Raw genomic sequence first — 14,026 nt, 5'->3', positions numbered from 1 at the left:
TCCTCAAACCTTAAAACACTATAAAACAGGTAACCGAGGCAGGCGCATAGTCAAACGCTGCTTTCAAAATTATAACACCCGCACACTCACATCAATGTAAATGTGTCAATCACTACGAAACACATCGGTATAGTCCCGTTGCAATACCAAAAGCAATATCGGGCGTGGTCAGTACCACCCAGGACTGCCACATACCGAAAAGCCTTGCTCGCTGTGCCAGCCTGGTCACGAACAATGCTCCGTTGTCTTGGCAAACAATTTCTAAAAATGCCTTTCACACTTAACGTTAAAAAACCATAATATTATAAAACATACCTTATATGTTTGAAAAACACCTAAAATGTTTAAAACCGGGCGAGTTGGCGTGCGGTTAGGAGCACGCGTGGCTGTGAGCTTGCATCAGACTGTTGGCAGCCCTGAAGACGGTTTTCCGTGGTTTTCCATGTTCACACCAGGCAAATGCTGGGGCTGTACCTTAATTAAGGCCACGGCGGCTTTCTTCCAACTCCTAGGTCTTTCCTATCCCATCGTCGCCATAAGACCTATCTGTGTCGGTGCGACGTAAAGCCACTAGCAAAGAAAAAGTTAAAACTATATTAAGACCGACAGAGGAGCACAATTAAGCGCACCGGTATCGGTACGTCACATACCATCTATCTCTCCGGAGATAGATGGTTCATACGGATCACCAGGGCGGTATGTAAAGCCAAATAAACCTCAAAAATGGTATGGATAAGTGTCCTCAAACGAGGTTCTGTAACAGGCCAGTAAATCATTAACACCGGTTTCTCCATCTAAGTACTTGAAAATATTGACTATGCCGAGGTATGATTCCGTAATTGTTGGTACAGGAGACAACTTCTAACCCCTGTGCTGCAGAGCCAATCGAAAAAAGTAAGATCCTTGAAAAGTATTAGAGGGCAACAAATAACTTGCAACTTCGAAGTCTAAAAAAACATGGGTAAACTGAACTCGGCACATATTTCCTCCAAACAGCGTTATTGTGGGTATTAGTACTTGATACAACCTAACAATTAGTGCGCACAGTTTTACTTCTATTACGGTACTTAATACCTAATGTAATACAGAAGAACACATGTATGTTGAGCTGAACCAATTAAAAGGAAAGTAGTTACAGAGCCGTGAAAGCAGTCAAATGACACGCTAACTCTACAAGGACGTACGCCTAACGAAGCAGCACAAGCGTGGTATGTGCGTTCAGGTTCCGAGTCTTCCACAGAGAAACATTTATGAATTCAGTCTAATAATATAATATTTTGTTAAGATGCGAGACGCTCCTGCTTTTCTGTCTGTATTAATTTTCAGTTTTACATATGTTTAATTAATGTTACGAAATCTTTGCTTTCTTTCTGACCGAGCTCGATAGCTGCAGTCACTTAAGTGCGGCCAGTATCCAGTAATCGGGAGATAGTGGGTTCGAGCCCCACTGTCGGCAGCCCTGAAGATAGTTTTCCGTGTTTTCCCATTTTCACACCAGGCAAATGCCGGGGCAGTACCTTAATTAAGGCCCCTTCCACTTCCTAGGCTTTTCCTATCCCATCGTCGACATAAGACCTATCTGTGTCGGTGCGACGTAAAAAAAAAAAAAAAGCTTTCTTTCTGTACTGGCAATCTTCCACTTGATAGTTTACCATACTGTCACAAGATGGCAATAATCTCACCTCTCGTACCTATGACTTTTCTACCTCCTTGATTTTAAGTCTATTAATGATATTTTTTCTTTGAACTTCGAAAAAAGGTAAAATAGAGTCCAGAATCACAATGCTGGCCTTCTTACTGTATTATAATATTTATAACAGATTCAAATGATGTTATGGCGGAGATTCAAGCAAAATCTATTATTACTTATTTTTACCTTGTAAGTTTGTGACTGTCCGCCTCTGTGGTGTAGTGGTTAGTGTGATTAGCTGCCACCCCCGGAGGCCCGGGTTCGATTCCCGGCTCTGCCACGAAATTTGAAAAGTGGTCCGAGGGCTGGAACGGGGTCCACTCAGCCTCGGGAGGTCAACTGGAGTAGAGGTGAGTTCGATTCCCACCTCAGTCATGGTTTCCCACTTCTCCTCCAGGCAGATGCCTGGATGGTACCTAACTTACAGGCACTGACGCTTCCTTCCCTCTTCGTTGTCTATCCCTTTCAATCTTCCAATCCTTCCCGCAAGGCACCTGTTCAGGATAGCAGGTGAGGCCGCCTGGGCGAGGTACTGGTCATCCTCCCCAGCTGTATCTCCCTGCCAAGGACACTGCCCTTGAGGCGGTAGAGGTGGGATCCCTCGCTGAGTCCAAGGGAAAAACAGAGCCTGGAGGGTGAACAGATAAAGAAAATGAAGAAGTTTGTGACTATGCCCACTTTAACTTGATTAATTTTTGTGCCTTTTTTTTTACCCTGCTTTATCGGTCGAAGTTTTGTTACCGTTCGGCCGAACATTATGCTTTGAATGTATTGTCATATTATTTCACCCTTTGGGGTTTGCCTGTTTTCGATGTCTAGCCACATTATGTGGGTGTTTCTTACCTTATTTGTACGTATCACTTCAATGTTGTGGCACGATACGATCTATTCCAATATTGTTGGTGTGAATGACATCTCCGTTTATACGTGCCTGTTATTTCTTTGCCCTAAGTCATTATTGAGAAGCCTTTTCCTCCCGGGTCTGCACCTTCTCTGTGATGCGTTATATATTATTTTGAAATAAGTTATTAATATCGGAAATATTCCATCTCCGAGGTAAACAGGATATTATGCAAAGAGTTTTTTTTTACTGATGAAAGAAAGAGTGAGGGGCCTAACCCATCTCTGGTACTGAACTACTGTACACAAATTGTATTATCTTATGGAGGTCGCTAGGGAGGAGTTATGTTGACAATTGTCACATGCAAACACTTGTAAGTTTCATTTTCTTGTTATTAATTTATTTACCTTCCATTTGAACCTTTTTCATAAACGTATGTTTGCCGTAGTAAGGTTGATTTAGTTGTCAGTGTCGACTCAGTTAATATAACTTTTTTTTCAGTCTGTCGGTACACAATCTAACAATCACTACATGAAAATTCACATTATAAAAAAGAAAGAATATCGGAGTTAGCCCTCTCTCCGATCTCTAATTTTAATTTCAGTGCGGGCAGAGCCGTTGGTACTGCTAGTAGATAATGAGACCAACATTATTATTATATTAGAGGGGACAGCAATAGACCACAACCATACCATCATCCCCCATGCACGTCATGTACATGGGGTTAGCTGATCCACGAAATACAGCCATTACAGTTACTTTGATAGTTGTATACTAATCAATTACTTGACAATTTAAAACATAAATAGATTTTAGACACCAATAACACGGAAAACGTTCTAAACATTCTTGACCATTATGACATGGAGAATACCAAACGTCAATAATAAGCTATTAGCTAAGATATAGGAGAAGTGTACCAATGAGGAAATACAGAACATTCTTGAGGAAATGTGAAGAAAATCACAAAGACGACCTAACACAGACTGGCAACACATTTATGCGATCACGAAGAATATGGTTCCGAGAGGCCTGCGGAATAATGAATTCTCTGCTTGAGCCTCTTCAATCCACAGGAACAGCGTGTAGAGGAATCTAATTAGTCTACAAATTCGGAAGGATACGAATCGAACGCATGATCCACCTTCCAGTTTTAAACACCCGACAGTACAGAATGCAGGTTTACTTAGAATTGTGCATGCTCTTTAAAAACTAATTCGAAATGTATAACCAGTTTCACCTTTTTTGTTTATGATGATGATGATAATAATAATAATAATAATAATAATAATAATAATAATAATAATAATAATAATAATAATAATATTAATAATATTTTTGTTTGTCTGTCTGTCTATCTGTCTGCCGAGTCATCAGCCCGAAGACTGGCTGGATCCTCAACAGATCCACTATCAGCCGTGATCGGTAGCAAAGGAGTCACTGAAGAGGCGTGCTAGGAAAATGAATGATCGTTTCCCGCCGCTTTCCACATCCTGTTTTCCTTTTCCAGTCATAAAAATGTTGTCTGCTGAAAAAATGTAGGAAATTGTCTGAATGATATATCCTCTGAAACATTTGTTCATGGATCTTGTAGGTCACTAGATTTTTTTTCTTCAACTGGCTTTACGTCGCACCGACACAGATAGGTCTTATGGCGACGATGGGAGATAGAAGAGGGCTAGGAGTGGGAAGGAAGCATATGAGTCTGCCAAGCCAACCGCTATATCAACTGACGCTATGAGTGACATTTCAGCAAGAGCGTCCGTGGCTCAGGCGGCAGCGTGCTGACCTCTCATCGCTGGATACCATAGTTCAAATCCCGGTCACTCCATGTGAGGTTTGTGCTGGACAAAGCGGAGGCGGGACAGGTTTTTCTCCGAGTACTCCGGTTTTCCCTCTCATCTTTCATTTCAGCCACACTCTCCATTCTCATTTAATTTCATTTATCAGTCATTAATCATTACCCAAAGGAGTGCGACAGGCCTCGGCAGCCGGCACAATTCCTATCCTCACCGCAAGTTGGGGAGCTTCATTCATCCCATCCCTGACCCAGTCATTGACTGGAAAACAGGTTGTAGGTTTTCATTTTCATGATTGACATCTCATAGGAACTGACTTTACAAGGAATGACATTAATGGCATCGCTCATACATGTCGCTTTAAAAATGCCAAAGCAAAGGATGAGACTGAGACTGAAAAATGGAAGTAACAAACTTGGTCTAACCAATATAAATAATATTAATAATGTCAACGGAATACGCCGGGAACTAAACCAGCAATTTTGAACACAGAAGTCGAGAGCAACCAATCAGAGACACTTTTTTTTTTGCAAGTTGCTTTACGTCGCACCGACAGAGATAGGTCTTATGGCGTATGGCGACGATGGGACAGGGAAGGGCTAGGAGTGGGAAGAAAGCGGCCGTAGCCTTAATTAAGGTACAGCCCCAGCATTTGCCTGGTGTGAAAATGGGAAACCACGGAAAACCATCTTCAGGGCTGCCGACAGTGGGGTTAGAACCTACTATCTCCCGAACACTGGATACTCGCCACACTTAAGCGACTGCAGCTATCGACCTCGGTAATCAAAGACACTAACCCGGCATTATGCATCATCAAGTAATAGGCGACAATGGAACTATGTTGGTATCTATAATTTGAACATGCCGATAGACAAAAAAAAAAAAAAAAAAAAAAAAAAAACCAAAGTAAGGGTGAACTGTAAAGGTGTAACTAAACTGCAGATCTAGTAAAAACCACTTTTATTTTTTCAGAGTAAAGTGAACCTGGGCATACGTTACGGACAAACTGAACTCGAAGCCAATTTCAACCGTGATATCCATTATTGTTTGTTTCACTTTACTAAGAAGAGAGTACATCTTTTAGAACGAACAGCAAAATTGTAATGTTTTTGGTCTGTAGTCAACGGTTAAGAGTTTAAAGGTCAAAATATTCAAGATGATCAAGACTTCGTCTTTCAATAGGCAATACATTACCTGCATAACGGTACACTATAAAGCACTATATTCTTATTGTTTCAAGCTTCTTGTTTTATGCGCTGTGTGATACAAGGAATACAGATGGGTCCTTAGCAACATAAACACAAGTACGTGTACCCAAGTGCGTGTTTTTATCTCAGGCTATCCTAGAAAGAGAAACATGCGCACACACGTGAGGAAAGGAACCGTCCTTAACTCTTAAACGTTGAGGCTCTTAGGATCTCGCAGCATGACAAAAAGAAGCAAATATCAATAATAATGCTATTTGCTTTAGGTCCCACTAACTACTTTTACGGTTTTCGGAGACGCCGAGGTGCCGGAATTTAGTCCAGCAGGAGTTCTTTTACGTGCCAGTAAATCTACCGACACGAGGCTGACGTATTTGAGCACCTTCAAATACCACCGGACTGAGCCAGGATCGAACCTGCCAAGTTGGAGTCAGAAGGTCAGCGTCTCAACGGTATGAGCCACTCAGCTCAGCGAAGCAAATGTCAAAGAGAAAGCGTGAAGGTCTGGTCGTACGACATTGCAAAAATAGGAAACATACTCAGCTCTGGGACACTACAGAACCTTGTTATTGTTGTTGTTTGATATAAATGTACATGTATTGTAATTCCTCGAGCTCCCTGTATTATCTCTAACATTGTCGCTAAGCAAAAGTACTACCGGTACTAGTTTCAGAAAAGACTGACTATTTCAATTATGTTATTTTATAAACTACAGTACGCAACTGTTATATATTAAAAAAAACAAGTAAATTGAAACCAGAAAGGCATGTATTAACATTTTCACTAAGAGACGAATTTTTTCCTGTTTTTCTAGTCATAACAATTTTGTCTGCTGAAAAAATGTAGGAAATTGTCTGAATTACATATCCTCTGAAGCATTTGTTCATGGATCTTTTAGGTCATTAGATTTTTTTTTCAATTGGCTTTACGTCGCACGGACACAGATAGGTCTTATGGCGACGATGGGAGGTAGAAGAGAGCTAGGAGTGGGAAGGAAGCAGCTGTGGCTTTAATTAAGACACAGTCCCAGCATTCGCCTGGTATAAAAATGGGAAAAACCTCTTCAGGGCTGCCAACAGTGTGGTTCGAACCCACTATCTCCCGAACGCAAGCTCACAACTGCGCGCCCCTAACCCCACGGCCAACTCTCTCGGTCACTAGAAAAATAATTTAAATTTAACTTAGGTCTTTACAAGCCAGCAAAGAACGCGGTTATAGGCTTATTTTATTAATTAATGGTGTCGGTTTTATTAAAATAATGAGCAACACGATGACGACGATTGTTTAAAAGGACTAAACAAGGATATATACTAATCAATCTCTGAGCTTCCTACTAAAATAACTATGATGGTTATTATTATTGTTGTTGTTGTTTTTAAGGCCTAACATCTCGGTCATCAGCCCGCTATTAAAATCAGTTCAATTTAAGAAGTCAAACTAGCAGGCTAAAATAAGATGAGCCAACGAATATAACATTTATATACAAATTCAAAATCCATATTGTGAGAAAGTGTTCTCTTGTGGTTATAGGCACGCTTGTGTAGTATATGTCAATATTTTCAAACAAATAAGTATTCAGTACTGCTGATAGCCCCTCGCCCACCAATGCTTTTGCTACAGCCAGGTGCAGGGCTAAGTGCACCCACTTTCTAGTCCCTCAAGCCAATCTGAAATTCGTGGCCGAATCCAGGTCAGCCAAGAGGAACGTTCTCAGCTAACCCCTAGCCAAGCTACATTAAACTGACTATTAAAAATAATCGTTTCAAATCTAAAATGAACGATCGTTTAAATTTACAGGAATTTCATCGACAAAACGAAAAATATTTAATTCTAAGACGAGTATTCTGAAGTGATTTTCAGTGATAATTATGAAGATTAATTTTCGAATGATATATTTCTGTTTCGCCGATGAATTCCTCTTGATGGAAAATCATTATAAGAGTGCTACAGTAGAATTCCATTAGTCCGGCATCCAATAGTCCGGAACGCCCGATGGTCCGGCACCATTCCAGGATTTTTAATATTATTATGTCTTAATAATGATCTCTCCTGAACACTTTGATGCATTTGTCGAAACCATTGGAAGTGTATGTTTTATTATTTATAAGTAAATAGTGCAAATGCATCTGATACAATCCAGTTGTTATGCACTGATTTACTTAAATATCTTTATCTCTAGAAATATTCAGTCTGGAATGCTGTGTGCTACACTGAGTACTGGAAAGCCAACCATATGATAAAAAACCAGATTTTAAAAATTGAATGTATGGGCCACGTTCAAAAACGGATGGGAACACGCCTTCAAAAATGGAAGCGGACAGAAGGAAAAGAGAAGTTGTAGATGGAGAGTCTCTAAATGGTAGAGGAAGACTTACACATAAAAATATCGATGAACTTCGGCATTATTATGGAATGACAATAAGAAACAACACGATTGAAAAGAGGAGTGCGTTATTAAACTAATAATTCTGTTGATCAACATTTCACTGCAAAACGCGGTGTTAGAGCTGTTTTCACTGTACGCTTTAACCTATATCGTAATAAGAGGTACCACCCGATAGTCCGGCACTTTCGGTAATCCGGCACCGGGCCGGTCCCGATAGTGCCGGACTATCGGACTTCTACTGTACTTTGTTTTGTTTGTCTACGAAAAACTGAGGAAGATACCTGAACCTGAATTTACTTTGAAAAAGAATTACCTTTTGGGGAAAATCTTTGGCTCAGAGCAGAGTGTAGGCATGAGCACCCCGACCCCACTGCTTTATTCTAGGGTGACCCACACATATTCTTTTTAATAGTAGTATACTCATTTTTAGGAGTTCATATACTCTATACCTTTCTATTCGCAAAAATCCCCAAATAACTCTTTTTCTTAATATTATTTTAAGTCATTCCTTTACACCCATTTCCACTAAAAAGTTACTGGACGGAGAACTTAAGGCTAAGTAAGAAATATACATCGAAGAAAAGCAAGAAGACGTATTTCGTCCGTAACAGTAGGTTGCTATAACGAGTAGAAGCGTGGGCCGGTCAGTGATTCGTCCTCAACGCTATAGAATAGGTTTCGCGGTTTTTAATATACGAAGTTCTGATGGCTTCTGGTGCCGTTTAGAAAGTTTTGTGAGATATGAACTGTACAGCACATTCTGAGTTGTAGTTGAATTGTAGTTGGTTGTTTAAGTTGATAAACTTCAAATTCATTTCATTCAAGAGACCGTGCCGGCATATGTTTATGTTTGAAAGTGGCTAGAAATGCAAGTCTTTTACTAGGCGGTTCTTGTTGGCAGTTGTATATTTATTTGTAATTGTGTACTTCTTTTAACATTATTTAAGGTGCAGCCCACTTTATTAATGAGAAAAAATTGTCGCGAAAAGTGTCAATGTAACCAGCCAGGCCTTTGAAGATATATATTAAAAAATCGCAAAGTCATAAAAAAGGTAAATATGATAATGAGCAACATATGAAATCGAAGACATACACTGAATGTTCATCGGTTTTTGAGACACGTAAGTTAGTTTCTTAACTAAAAAGGAAACTTTAGGAGAACTAAAACCCAAGCTGTAATAAGAAATGTGGAGAATGGTCAGAAAATATTTTCAATAATGGTTTAGAAATTCCTCTTCGTTATCGATGTTTGTGATGTTTCCAATGGAAAAACGATCAAACTCTTCCCTGTCCTGTTTTAATGCGGTACTGTGAAGTTGACACTAATATTCATACTAAAACACGCCTTCTGAAAATTCATAGCTTACTCGATGCAACCTCTGAAACTGTATGAAAAATATTAACGGAACACAGTAATCTATCAGCGATAACTTAAAAAGTTTGAAATCAATACGGATCCAAATAAATCAAACCATTATGGTTAAAATAACCCTCAATACAGGGTTGGCGTTAGGTAGGGCATCCGGCTGTAAAATATGGCCAAATCGACATATACCACGCAGTTCGCACCTGCCACCCCAGAGGTGTGATAAACGTAGTTTGGAAAATAAGGCTGTGGGATTTGTAGCAGATAATGTACCATTAAATTTCCGTAGCATTGAAAAAAAGAAAACATTAGTAAATTTAAATGTGCACAGTGATTAGAAACACATATTTCGCCTGGCTCATATTCTACAAAACGCTTTTTCTGTACCTTGAGTGAAGTAATATCCAAAGATGTTGAGAACGTGGGTTTTCAAAATATAGGCTACAATCATGTCAGTATTTTTACCGTGAGAACAGAATACTTGAAACGTGTCTTTGAATTTATTCGGTGTCTTTATGAGGATCTTCGTCCCACTCCTTGGCTGAATGGTCAGCGTACTAACCTTCGGCTCAAAGGACCCAAAGTTCGATTTAAATCACTGGGTGTTTGTGTCTGTCCCAACACGCCTATTCATATTCAGACAACACACCACACTACCAACCACCACAGAAACACGCGATAGAGTTACTACATCCCTCAATGCAGGGTTGGCGTTAGGTAGGGCATCCGGCTGTAAAACAGGGCCAAATCGACATATACCACGCAGTTCGCACCTGCCACCCCAGAGGTGTGATAAAATCTGCAGAAGAAGAATATCATAAGGGTCTTTCATACCACTTTCTTTACTTCCTTCTGTAGAAAGAAATATACGTCAGTATGAAGCAATAAAAGCCTATTTTCTGAGTGAGGAAAATGTCCCAGTTGCTACAGTCATTGTTTTTCAAGATGAAACCAGTGAGCTGTGGCTCTATTTCCAGCATGCACAACTAGTATTGTTTAATTATACTATTGTACAAATTCGAAGGGCTGAAATAACAGTAACCGAAGTTGCTGTTCTATATTTTGAAGTTCTAAGGAAATACAGGAACAGAACACAGCAGAACTTACTCCCCATTCTTTCTGAAATTTGTAAAAGAGGGGGGATTTATTGTAAAGTAGTAAAATACATGGGCACGTCGTTTTGCTTTTTGAACAAGCTATTTACTCCTTGACTCAAGAATTTCCAATGAACAATGTCAAGAGTCATTTTCGTATTTTTATGAAGAAGTAAAACATATTTCAAATTAATTAGAATTTAATGATATTTTTTGACGCATACTGTGCAGTTTCAAAAACACTCGATAAACATCTTGAAGAATGCTGGATAAATGGAAGTTAGTGAACAAAGATTTAGTACAGGCTAGGTCAATTAAAGTGATGGTGCCTTTTATAAAATTCTTGTTTACTCTGCCTGGTACAAATGTTAATTGTGAACGACTATTCAGTGTTATTAGAATTGGCGAGAGGAAAAAAAAAGCACACTCCTTGTGTCAACACTCGAACAAGTAATGGAAGTGAAATTCAATGTGGACAAGACTTGTGAAGAGTTTAGACTGACAATGAAGGACGATTTAAACATACTTAAGAAAGCAAAATCATCCCAGAAGTACTAATGATGGTGAGTGGGCATTGTTAAGTACTTGTAATTAGCTAATTACATTAGATCCATAAGTAATTTGAATCTGTGGAGTGGCTACAATAGTAGGAATAATAAATGGTCACCCTTATTTTCTTTTTCTAATTTGTCCATACGCACCTTTAACCTACAGACTACACTCCTTTTTGTCAACAAATATCTGGTATTGTAACTAAAGTCGAACTTATACTGTTAAATTCTGTATTTGATCTTATTGTCAAATTTAGATATTTTTCGTTTCTACCGATAATAGTGTTGCAAGAAGTGTATAATAAAATGTATTTAAATTGTGCTATTTATGTAATTTATCCGGTCCCGCGGTGTAAGAGAAGCGTGTCTGCCTCTTACCTGGAAGCCCCGGGTTCGATTTCCGGTTAGGTCAAGGAATTTACCTGGATCTGAGGGCTGGTTCGTGGTCCACTCAGCCTATGTGATAACAACTGAAGAGCTATCTGACAGTGAGATAGCGAACCCGATCCAGAGTCAATAATAACGATCGAGAAGATTCGTCGTGACGACCACATGGCACCTCGTAATCTGCAGGTCTTCGGACTGAGTAGAGATCGCTTGGTATACCATGGCCCTTCGGGGTGGTTCCGCCATGGGGTTTGGATTGGTTTGATTTGGTTATTTATGTAATTTGCGAATTTTCGGGATTTTCTGGATGTTCAGTCATGTGGACTGGACCCGTCCCGTTTGAGTCAGATGAACGGGGTACTACTGTACTATGAACACTAATCGTAATCACATATAAAAGTAATGCCTATCTTAAAGTGGCTCTAAAGCCCGCGGTCAAGATATAAGTATCAATAACAATATATTACTGTAGCTATCCACTCTAGGAAAGACTTCAAAATTAGCAGAACTGGAGAGTTGAAACTGAAACAAGAGGTATCAGACAGAATGCTGGGGAAGTCCGTTATGGTAAATACAAAGGACGTTGCTCCTCCTTACCACGTGTTCATTTCCAAAGAAACCGGTTCTATGCGCACTTGAACTAACCTCTCCATTAATCAATTAATGATGTATAAAGGTTCAGTGTAGCTTCATATTTATCAGAAAAGGAGAGGCCTAGTGAACATCATCGAACAACCGTTCTTCCTCAAACACGACGAGCTGCTGTCCGTAATGTGATAACTTATATAACAAGCTGGTTTGGTGTGTTTCTTGGTAACATTACGGGTTCTCTTGAAGTAAGAGGGATTAATTTCATTTAAATATCTTAATCATGGTACGCACAACTGAACATCCTGCGTAATGAGGTTAATATCACGCTTCAGTAGCCATTACTTTCCCTCACGAGCTTAATTTATTGGCAGTTGTCTTTCTGACAGTAAGTGGCTCAAAACAAACTTGTACTTTTTAAAAAGTTATTTTTCAAGAGCTCATCAACTTACTGCTAGATACGGATATATCGAGATGCATTGGCCACAGAAAACAGTAGCTATGATAAATATTAAAAGTTTGTTCCTGTTCAAACACCTGACAACATTACGACAAGTTCAGCTCCAAAGTAGAAGTTCTTTAATTATTTTTAAAAACCCAACATGTATATAGAAACTGATGATTGACATGCAAAGTAACTAGACTATTGGTCTCAACAAACGTGTTCTTTTCATGAGGTCTTTGGTTATTTAAGTTGGAAAGAATACACTACTTTCAAACAAAGTACTCAAATAGTACAAACAAAACATGTTGAGACCTCAGCCCGAAGGGTGTCACAATCAGCTTAGGCAACAATGAAGAAGCATACTACAGAAATGAGGAGTTCATAAAAACTATTGAATAGCCGAGAGGTTCTTAAAAAGTACCTAAACCGAAGAAATTTACAAGCTGCTTTACGTCGCACCGACACAGATAAGGTTTATGGCGACGATGGGAGAGGTGAGGGCTAGGAGTGGGAAGGAAGCTACCGTGGCCGTCATTAAGGCACAGCCCCAGCATTTGCCATGTGTGAAAGTGGGAAACCACGGAAAATCATCTTCAGAGTTGCCGACAGTGGGCTTCAACCCACTATCTCTCGAATGCAAGCTGATAACTACGTGACCCAAACCGCACAATCACTTGCTCGGTAAAATGAAGAAATTAAGACTGCCTAAATAGCGACTATTCACTGACAATGACTTCCAATAATGATTGGTATGTATCCCATATCTAGTAGATTATACAGTATACTATATACTCTATATTTCGTCGTTGCACCTACAATAACCGCTATGTGAAATATTTCCATTTTAAAACTTTGGCTGGTAAATTTCTGTCATCCAAGATTCAATACTGTGTGAGCTATTTCAAAGAATTATCGTTCATGATACATGTGCTGCGGGTCAGCATTTATGCCACAACATTACCAGAGAGCGGATTTCGCAGGCGCAACGACGATTGTCAGCCGAAAAAAAAAAATCAAATAAATAGCAGGTAAAAGTGAGTTCGTTGACTAATTCATAACTGTATTCTTGCGTTACTGGACAAAGTATGCGCGATCAGAACCATCCCAGCAGTGTAGAAGAATTCTGTCCTTACATGAAAACAGGATCTACTTTAAATCTTGATATTCAAACACTCCGAATTGCATGCAAATTCGTAGGCAACCTGAAATATGGTCGCTGAAATCGGCTGTAGGGATATTTTCCGTGTAAAATTTCGCATGTGATCAATGAGTGATTTCAAGTAGTTGCTGTTAGCAACATTATGCTATGACGTTTCCTTGCAAAACAACTTGCAGAAGGCATGAGAAAAGTTTAATGGGCCTAGTAAGGGACATTCTTCGTGCTACTGGTAGAAAACTAACACTGTAGGGAAAGCAGTAGATAAAGGTTCTCATGTGAAGTACAGTTTCCCATATCACTGAAATTTAAGTTCGAAAATAAATATATTTTTTGGAAACAGTGACAGAATTTCTTAATATGCTCAGTGGCAGAGTCGATTGGTCGAAGTCTTGTTTCGACGTTCCATCTCGGCTTGTGGCCACGGTGTCCAAAATGAAACAATTCCGTGCCGTTGGCTTCAGTCATTTTTAAGCACATTCTGACACCCTGACGTCTTTTACGGCTTATCGGTTAGA

The sequence above is a fragment of the Anabrus simplex genome, chromosome 1 (assembly GCF_040414725.1).
Source record: "Anabrus simplex isolate iqAnaSimp1 chromosome 1, ASM4041472v1, whole genome shotgun sequence".
Lineage (NCBI taxonomy): Eukaryota > Metazoa > Arthropoda > Insecta > Orthoptera > Tettigoniidae > Anabrus > Anabrus simplex.
Note: the sequence above shows the minus strand (reverse complement) of the source record.